The sequence below is a fragment of the Aulostomus chinensis genome, chromosome 4 (assembly GCF_037954235.1).
Source record: "Aulostomus chinensis isolate RoL2024-O1b breed Wild chromosome 4, RoL_Achi_v1.0, whole genome shotgun sequence".
Classification (NCBI taxonomy): Eukaryota; Metazoa; Chordata; class Actinopteri; order Syngnathiformes; family Aulostomidae; genus Aulostomus; species Aulostomus chinensis.
In genome coordinates, this window is record NC_141323.1 from 25,397,401 (window position 1) to 25,405,761 (window position 8,361).

At 43.0% G+C, this 8,361-nt stretch overlaps 1 non-coding gene across 1 annotated transcript; it reads right to left on the reverse strand.

The window, feature by feature from the left end:
* Nucleotides 1-5,361: 5,361 nt before the first annotated feature.
* trnah-gug (transfer RNA histidin (anticodon GUG)) lies at nt 5,362-5,433 on the reverse strand. The gene has a single exon. It is a non-coding gene; the product is annotated as a tRNA-His (tRNA).
* Nucleotides 5,434-8,361: the final 2,928 nt, after the last annotated feature.

Here is an 8,361-nt window from a genome sequence, read left to right on the forward strand (position 1 = left end):
ACGAACCTGACAGGAAACGATCTCGTTGCAAGAGGCCCCAGACTTGAACTGGACAGTTTGAACAAACAGGAAACAAAGAGAGAGGAAACTGCATGAGGTTCAACACGTTGGTGAAATCAAACCAAGAATGTTGTAATTACATGTTCTGTGTGTCCTTGAAGGAGCTGAGACCAGCAGAGACCAGCAGACCATGAGTTAGCTTAGCATAATGAATGGTAGTGAGTGGGAAGTGTTAGCATCAACTGTCTCAGGATCATGATGTTGGTTTGTCCTGCAGTCCTCCTCCTCCTCCTCCTCCTCCTCCTCCTCCTCCTCACCCTCTCTTCCAATGTCGGCCATGATCAGTAGCAGCAGTCGCTCTCCTGCTCCAACAAACATTTGGTTTTGGTGGCCAAATCACTGCTCCCAGTCAGGAAAGTAGTCCCAGCTATGTGTCTGATTCTAAAATTAGAATGTCTGTTAAAAGTGATCCACAAGCCCAGATATATGAATGCAGGTGTAGCGGCTCCAGACTGAGAGGTATCTGGACGCTACATGTGATACCCAGGATGAAGACTGAGGATCAATGAAGAGAGAAACGATGGATGAACGTCTTCTCAAGTCCGTTTGATTTCTGAGGCTTTGTTGGGCCTGTGGGAAAAATCTCTCAGCCTAACCCACGTAAGCGTCAGAGCTCCACCTACTGGTCAGGTGGAATAAATTCAAAAAATAGGGGGTGTCTGTTTTATGTGAAAACACATGAAATAACAACATTTTCTGTCTGTTTATATTAAAACTTCTATTTTTTTTTTTCAGTTCCTTCCACAGGCAACGACTGTTTGGGACTTTTATGCTAACACTTCCCACCTCCTACCATTCATTGTGCTAAGCTAACTAGCATGAGTCTCAGCTCCTAGAGTAGGGTCTCCATCTTCTAGTCTGGCTCTGGGGATGATGGACAATCAGAGACTTCTCCTAAAAGTTAGCGTGTTCCTTTAACATGCAGCCTTCCATCAAGAACCTTCAACCATCAACATGTCTGTGGTGGTCAGTGGTGATGTCATTGATCAAATGTGATGATTCTAAATGTTTTTCAGTGCCTTTAAGTGATTTCATCATCAGAGCGTTCATCCACCATCTGATCCTGGGGTCATGTGCTGTCTTCTTCTACCGCTACTTCAAGGTAACACGACGTAGCTTCATGGTCCTTGGCTATGAGCAGTTGTTTCAGCAGCAACTGGAGGTCTGAGCTGTCATGTCTTCCAGGCCAAAATGGAGCGGCAGGCAGGACACCAGGAGAACATTGAACTCAACGCTGGTGATGCTACAGAGGAAGGCTTGGTTGATGAAGAGGCTGGAGTTCACCACCAAGACACCACGGATGTGTGACTGCAGCGCCGCCACAACTGAGCTCCAGGCTTCTTCTGCTTTCACCGTGATGATGTTTAAAGCAACAGGACGTCTCCTCATTGCAGTCTTGTGATTTTTCTCATGTTTTCATGATCGTCCATCTCTGTTCTCAAGGTCAAGTCTCAGTTCTGGCCTGTTTTATCAGATAGATCAAAGGTTATTGAAGGTCCCTGAAATGAAAACTCCATGTTCTCAGTTCTGATCCTGCATCTCTGTGGTCATGGCTCATTTATCTCTCCACACATGACAAACCAAAAACGTTTCCAGTGTTTTTACATCAAACTCCCGGTTTTTCTTTTTTTCTCTTCCTGTTAAAACAATCCAAACATTTGAGGACTCATCCTTCCCTCAGTGGTGTCGACTCATTTTCCATCCAATGGAAACGTCTCCTCAGATTTGGATGCTCCTCCCCCATCCACCACGTGATGCACTGTGGCCCCAAAATACTTTTTTCCCATAAACATCCAAGAAGAAGTGGCTGCAAAACATTGGATTGATTGTTTTAGTCTCTACAGCCAAAACTGACTCGTTCCACTGACAGAATAAAACTGATGGAAAGTCTGAGGGGACCATGATTCCATTTTTGTACCCACTTTTGTTAGCAGCAAGCTAACCACAAGTAGCCAGAGCAGGTCAAGTGAACATGTTCTGCTGTGCGGGGGTGCGTTCACTGCTTCTGGCTCATGTAGAGGTCACATCCTGTCACATGACCAATGAGGACAGAGGTTCTGTTCATCATCAGAACTGTTGAGGAGCCGTCTGAGCACATTTTGATGAAAAATAATCACAAAATCAACTTTAAACAAGTTCCCATCTACCAGCATAGCAGAGATCAGCTCATGGTCCAATACTGGGCCTCCTCCTGATTAGTAGGCTGGATTTTTACAGTGAACATTTGAAGTCACCAAATGAGAGATGGAAACAAAATGAAGTCCAGTTTGATGCTGGAAAACCACTTCTTTGACAAAACTGTTTTTCTCAGCTTTCGTTAAAAAATGACAGTTTTTCATGAAACCATCCTTCATTCAGGTGTTGATGAAAAATATAAGAGACTCACTGACAACAAATCTTTTGGAATGAAAACAGACACCTTGGTCTTTGTTCTGATGAGCTCTGATGTTGTTCAACTGTTGGTCTCTGAGCCTCAGCACCCCTGCCTGTTTGAAGGCGTATTCTGTCCAAGTAGAGCTCATGATGTGTTCATCTGACCAAAATAAAAATGGATGAAAATGTCAAGAACCTCCCTCCCAAATGTGATGTCTTCCACTGAAACAACTCTGGAACATTGAGAGGTTTCCTCCTCCAACAGTCCTGTCTTCTTACCAGCTTTGCTCTCTCACTACTGTTTAGTGTTGGAGAGATTTTGTTCCGTGACACCTGTGAGGAAGAGACTTCTATTCTTCTTTATGATGTCATGACCTGATTTCTGGAGTGAAAGTAGTTAGTGTGATGTCATAATGAGCTCCATGATTTTCTGTTATTTTTGGTAAGAGTTTCATTGTTTCACCTGTACATGCGTAGTTACACCAGAAGGGGGCAGTTTAGCTCATAGAGTGCTTGGTGACATGAAAAATCTGTAAAAAAAAAAGTGTTCTTTTTCTGCGGTGGTTCTGCTGATGCTTCCAGTTCTTGCCAATGCTGAAGTAATAAAAGAAGGTGTTGTCCAGCAATGCTGTCTGTCTTCATGGTGTCTCATTGATTCCTTCATCTACATATCAGGCCACAGCAACAGTGCTGTCCCTCACTACACAACATTGACACTGAGATTCCCACTAATGATGAGTCAGCACATCCTGACTGTTATGATGACCTCAGCCTGAATGCTCCTCCTTCTTGAGATGCCAGACCTCAAAGGACTCCAGTTTGACTCAGAGTCACTTCTTCTTCTCTTGGACAAATAAATGGATGAACAAACACTAACATATCAATCATGATTTAAACCCACTGGCAAAACCAATGTTTCCACTTTGTTGATTTTTACAATTTCCTTTAATAAATACAAGTGGGTGGAGCCCAGATGGTCCAAACCTGTTTCCTGTCTCCTGTCATTGTGGAGAGTCTCTGTTCTGTCCTGCTGCTGTCCAGTTGTCTCAACTGAGCCAACTCAGACTCACACCCTCTTCATCAAAACATGACGTTTGGTCGAGTCCTGTCACATCAACAGGTGACGTGGAGGAAGTCATCAGGAGACACGGCGATGTACAGCTATGTGACATCAGCAGAACTGTGGAAGTTTATACTGAGTCTCCTGATGACAAGTGGCAGTATAGAGATATTAAAGAGAGTCTGAGCTAAAACTGAACCTTGGGGAACTTCAACCTTTGATCTCAGAGTTTTGTGTTTGATCTTAGAATTCCTTCTTTGATCTCACCTTGATTTCTCAATGATTTCTTTGTGGACACAAATTGTCTTTGATCTCTTAGTCTTCTTCTGTAACCTCACCAGTTGAAGCTTTCTCACTGCTTGGATCTCATGTTTCTGACATCTCTGAGCTTGTTTCCTATCCCCCTGTCTCATATTGATGAGGTCATACAGCCTGATGATGTCTATGGTTCTCCTTTGAGTGGTTCCCTCTGGGAGAGTTCTCTCTCTGTAACTTGTGTGTGTGTTTGGTCGTATCCTGTTTCTCCTTGACAGCACTTTAGTGTTTTTACCACTGGTGTCTCATCTGTGATTCACCTTTTATTTTACTGTTTTGTCAAAGATGAAGGTGTGTTTGTCGTCATTCATTAATCATGTGATTGCTCATGTGACTGTGGTCACGTGTATGCCAGATGGCGCTGTTCTTTTCTTTTGCAGATGAAGCGCTTGTAACGTCTCTCACTCTGATCACTTCATGCTATTGAAGCCACTCAGATGTAGCCTGACTAGCTTAGTCAGTAGAGCATGAGATGCTTAATCCCAGGATTGTGGGTTCAAGCCCTACGTTGGACGTTCATCTTGAACATCACTGCTTGTCCTCTCACTTTTTGCAGCTGTGGGAGCTTTGATTGTGAAAATTGATTCTGCAAAGGCCTGCCGTGAGGCTGGGCTCTCCTCTGTATTTGGTTGCTAGGAACCTGAATCAGTCCTCAGTGGAGCGGTGCTGCTGAGGCTGAGTGAGGCTTGAGTGAGGGACTGAGCAGGAGCAAACAGGTTCAAGCAGGTTCAGGCAAACTCCACTCAGTCCACCAACATCAAAGCAGAGGAACTGAGTTCATCGAACAAAATGATTCATATCATCTCCACTTGGAATGCTCTGGAACTACAAGTACACTTAAAATGGCTGACTTATGACAACAGAAGGAACTTTGAAGTAGATTTGATTTATTTCAGTCAGTGACAGTTTTTTTTTTTCAAGAATTTAGTTCAGGTAACTTCATTGTTTTACTAAGATGAGCTTTATGTTATAACATTGAAACAAGACATAAAATATAGTAAATATAGTGGAATATATTGGAAAATATCCTGCAATATATTAAATATTATATTTCCATCCATCCATGTTCTTCTGTCTCACACGTGAAAGCCACTGGGATAAGGGTTATTTTAAAGATCTAGAATATCTTGTGAATATCTGGAGCTTAATTCCAGCAGCAGACCTCCTCAGGTGATGGAATTTATATTTGACATGTTTACCATTCCATGAGACACATTTGCAGTCCATTGAAATCTACTTGTGTTCATGGTGAGTTGATTTCAAAACATGAGCTGACAGAATCTACGTTTAGGGAGGAACCACCATATCCAGGGGTCTGGACCTTTTTGTAGTCAGAGGCATCAAAGTAGCAGACTAAGCTAGCAGACATTAGCATTGAGAAGAAACTGATACCTGGAGCCTACTTTTGGGTCTGGTCAAGTGACAACAAACTAATATGACATCATTGTCAGACTGACGCCTGCTCAACAATGACCAAACACCACCCTGTTGCATTGTGGGAAATTTCAGCTTGGTTTGTGTCCATCAGTACACACAAGAAATTTGTCTCATGCTGCCGTGACCCGGATTCGAACCAGGGTTGCTGCGGCCACAACACAGAGTACTAACCACTATACGATCACGGCCTCCTCAACAGCAGATTGAGCTTCCATTTCTTTGTCTCAGGTGAGATCAAAGAAAGAATTCTAAGATCAAACACAAAACTCTGAGATCAAAGGTTGAAGTTCCTCAAGGTTCAATTTTAGCTCAGACCCTCTTCAAGGTGGAACCAGCAGAGGAGCTCAGTAGAGACAACTGGACAGCAGCAGGACAGAACAAAGGCTCTCCACAATGGCAGGAGACAGGAAACAGGTTTGGACCATCTGGGCTTCTGTCCACTTTGATGGTTTTTAAAACATTGAAGGAATTTGTAAAAAATCAACATTGTGTTTAAATCATGATTTCTAGTTGAGTGTGTTTGCTCATCTGTTACAAAAGCTTCCTCTAGAGTCGACCCTGGATGAGTGGAGGGACCTTTTTGATCATCAGGACTGGTTTTTGATGCCCTGATGGTGCATCGGGGTCATCATGGTCCTCCACCATCTGCAGGGGTTCCAGGACTGTTGTGGTGTTTGTGGGAACTGCAGGGAGAAGCTGAGACCTGGAGAGGAAGTCCTGGACACCAGCAGACCTCTCAACACCTGCAGCATTTTTTCAGCTCCACCAAACCCAACATTCACTGCCTCCTCATCATCTGGGCATCAAAAGCAGCTCAGACCTGCTGCAGCTCAGCAGACCTCAGCCATTTTTAGGATGTCTCCATGATTCTCCTTCACATGATTTTCATTCAGAAACAATAGAATTGTCAAATACCACAACAGTTTTCAGCTTGCTGGTAAACAGTATTTCAACTTCCATTCCACTGTGTAATGGCAGTGACTGATGTGTACTATATGCAGTACTAATCAAGTACAGCCCTGACTGATACTTTATCTCCAGTGCTAGGAAGGATAAGAATGTTGAAATGGACCAAGCAGGAATAGAATCTCAAGTCATGTCAACTTTACTGAGCAGCACTCAGTTAATTTCAGGAAACACAAGACATTTTGACCACATGTCAATGAAGTAGTCAGCAAAATAAATATGACACTAAACAGTAGTTGAGGGAGAGCAGAGCTGGAAATAAGAAATTACTGGGAGGGCAATAAATCTAAAACACGCAGAACCAGAACACAGCCACAGCTTTCTGTCATTTTCTGTCTCAAATACTTGACAAGTTTCAACTTGGTCCAAAACCTGCTCACCTCTCTGGGTGTCAAGTGTGTCTGGTACCGTCTGACCAAACTTCATCAAATGTGTGAGTCTTATTTCCTCAAATCAACTCTGGGAAGTGTTGATTGCAAGAACTAAAAAAAGTGGAAAAAATAATGGAGTCTTTGCCAGAAGTTCCTTCTGGCTCAGGCCCTAAAAAGTGCTGTCAAGTCACGTTAGAACCAAGCTCTGGACCAAAGACTGGTGCTTTTTCAATTTTCAGTCAGTGAGTAATGTTCTATTCATTTATGTAACTCTATCTCACATTGATACAGAGAGTTGTTTTTAATCTTTTAAATCATGTGACCATCATTATAACAGCTGTTGACCTTGTTTGAACTATTTGATGGTGCTAAATATTGCCAGCTTGCTAACATTAACTAGCTAACGTTAGCTAGCTAGCTAATATTATTTTCTAACTTCAGGCCTAAATTTGGGATTGATTGTGGAAATTGTTCACTTCATCTTTGTGAACACAAGGTTTTGTATTGATGATGTCATTGTAACTGCCTTTCTGATTCTTTGCATACATGAAATTCAAATACAAATAGTAGCCTGCTCTTGTTTGTTCCCTCAGCTGCAGGTTTGACCACTGGTAGCTCAGCTAACTGTTAACCAATTAATGTTTAATTGTGTGAGTTTTTCCTTTCAGTTTTCCATGATGGAAGACAACTCAACACAGGTGGTTTCATCACTTTCAGTTGTCTGGAGATTGGAGCACCATGAACCCAGAGGCTGATTCCTGAAACCATCAATAAAACTCTGCATTCACTTCTTCTGAATGTTAATTGATGATGTTTTGATTTATTCTTCTAGAATCATCTGAACAAACCCTCCCTCAACACAGTTGAAGCAAAACTATTTGGCCTTCATCTGACAGGATGAGTTTCTTTTCCCAGTGATTCCATTGATAAAGTGAAAGCTTTGCAGCTCTCACTGGAAAGTCCTGAGGCTCGTCCCATTCTGAAGCAGGCAGTTGCTCCCAGCCAGCCGACACTTTCACTCTCTTGTGTAGGAGTGAAGAACAAAATCAAAATAAAGAATTATCACTCTTTCATTGGGGCTCCTTTCTCCCTGTTCTGATACAGAAATTCAACAGCTTCTGTCATTTAGTTTCCAGGAAATGTTGATGACACACTGGGATTTTTTGTTCTCCTGCTGTCACTGTCAAGTGCCAGCTTAACATGTGAGAGGTAGCAGGATCCATGCATGTGTTCATGTTTACAGCAGACAAGGAGGAAACCTTGGAGGATTTCAGGGACTTTTAGCAGTGGTTCACACTTCAGGTGTGAAAGCTTCTCAGTATAAAATTTTAAGTGAGCGAGCCAGGAGTTGTACCTAGAATCTTCTGACAGTAGTCAGTCATGCTATCCATTGCACCACCAGCCCTGTGAAAACCTCTTAATGTTCATGTGTACTTGATTTTATAGAAAATCCAAATGATCTGGTGGCATTTTCAGGAGACACAATGGTGCAGTGGTCAGCACTGTGGCCTCAGAGCAAGAAGGTTACAGATTCGAGCCCCAGCTGTGTGGAGTCTGCATGTTCTCCCTGTGTCTGTGTGGGTTCTCTCTGGTACTCCAGCTTCCTCCCACAGTCCAAAGACATCAAGAGGGGACGAGGCTGATTGATACTCTAAATTGACTGTAGGTGTGGCTGTGAGTGTGAATGGTTGTCTGCCTGTATGTGTTGGCCCTGTGATGGACTGGTGACTCATCCAGGGTGAACCCTGCCTCTTGTCCAAAGGCTGCTGGGATAGGCTC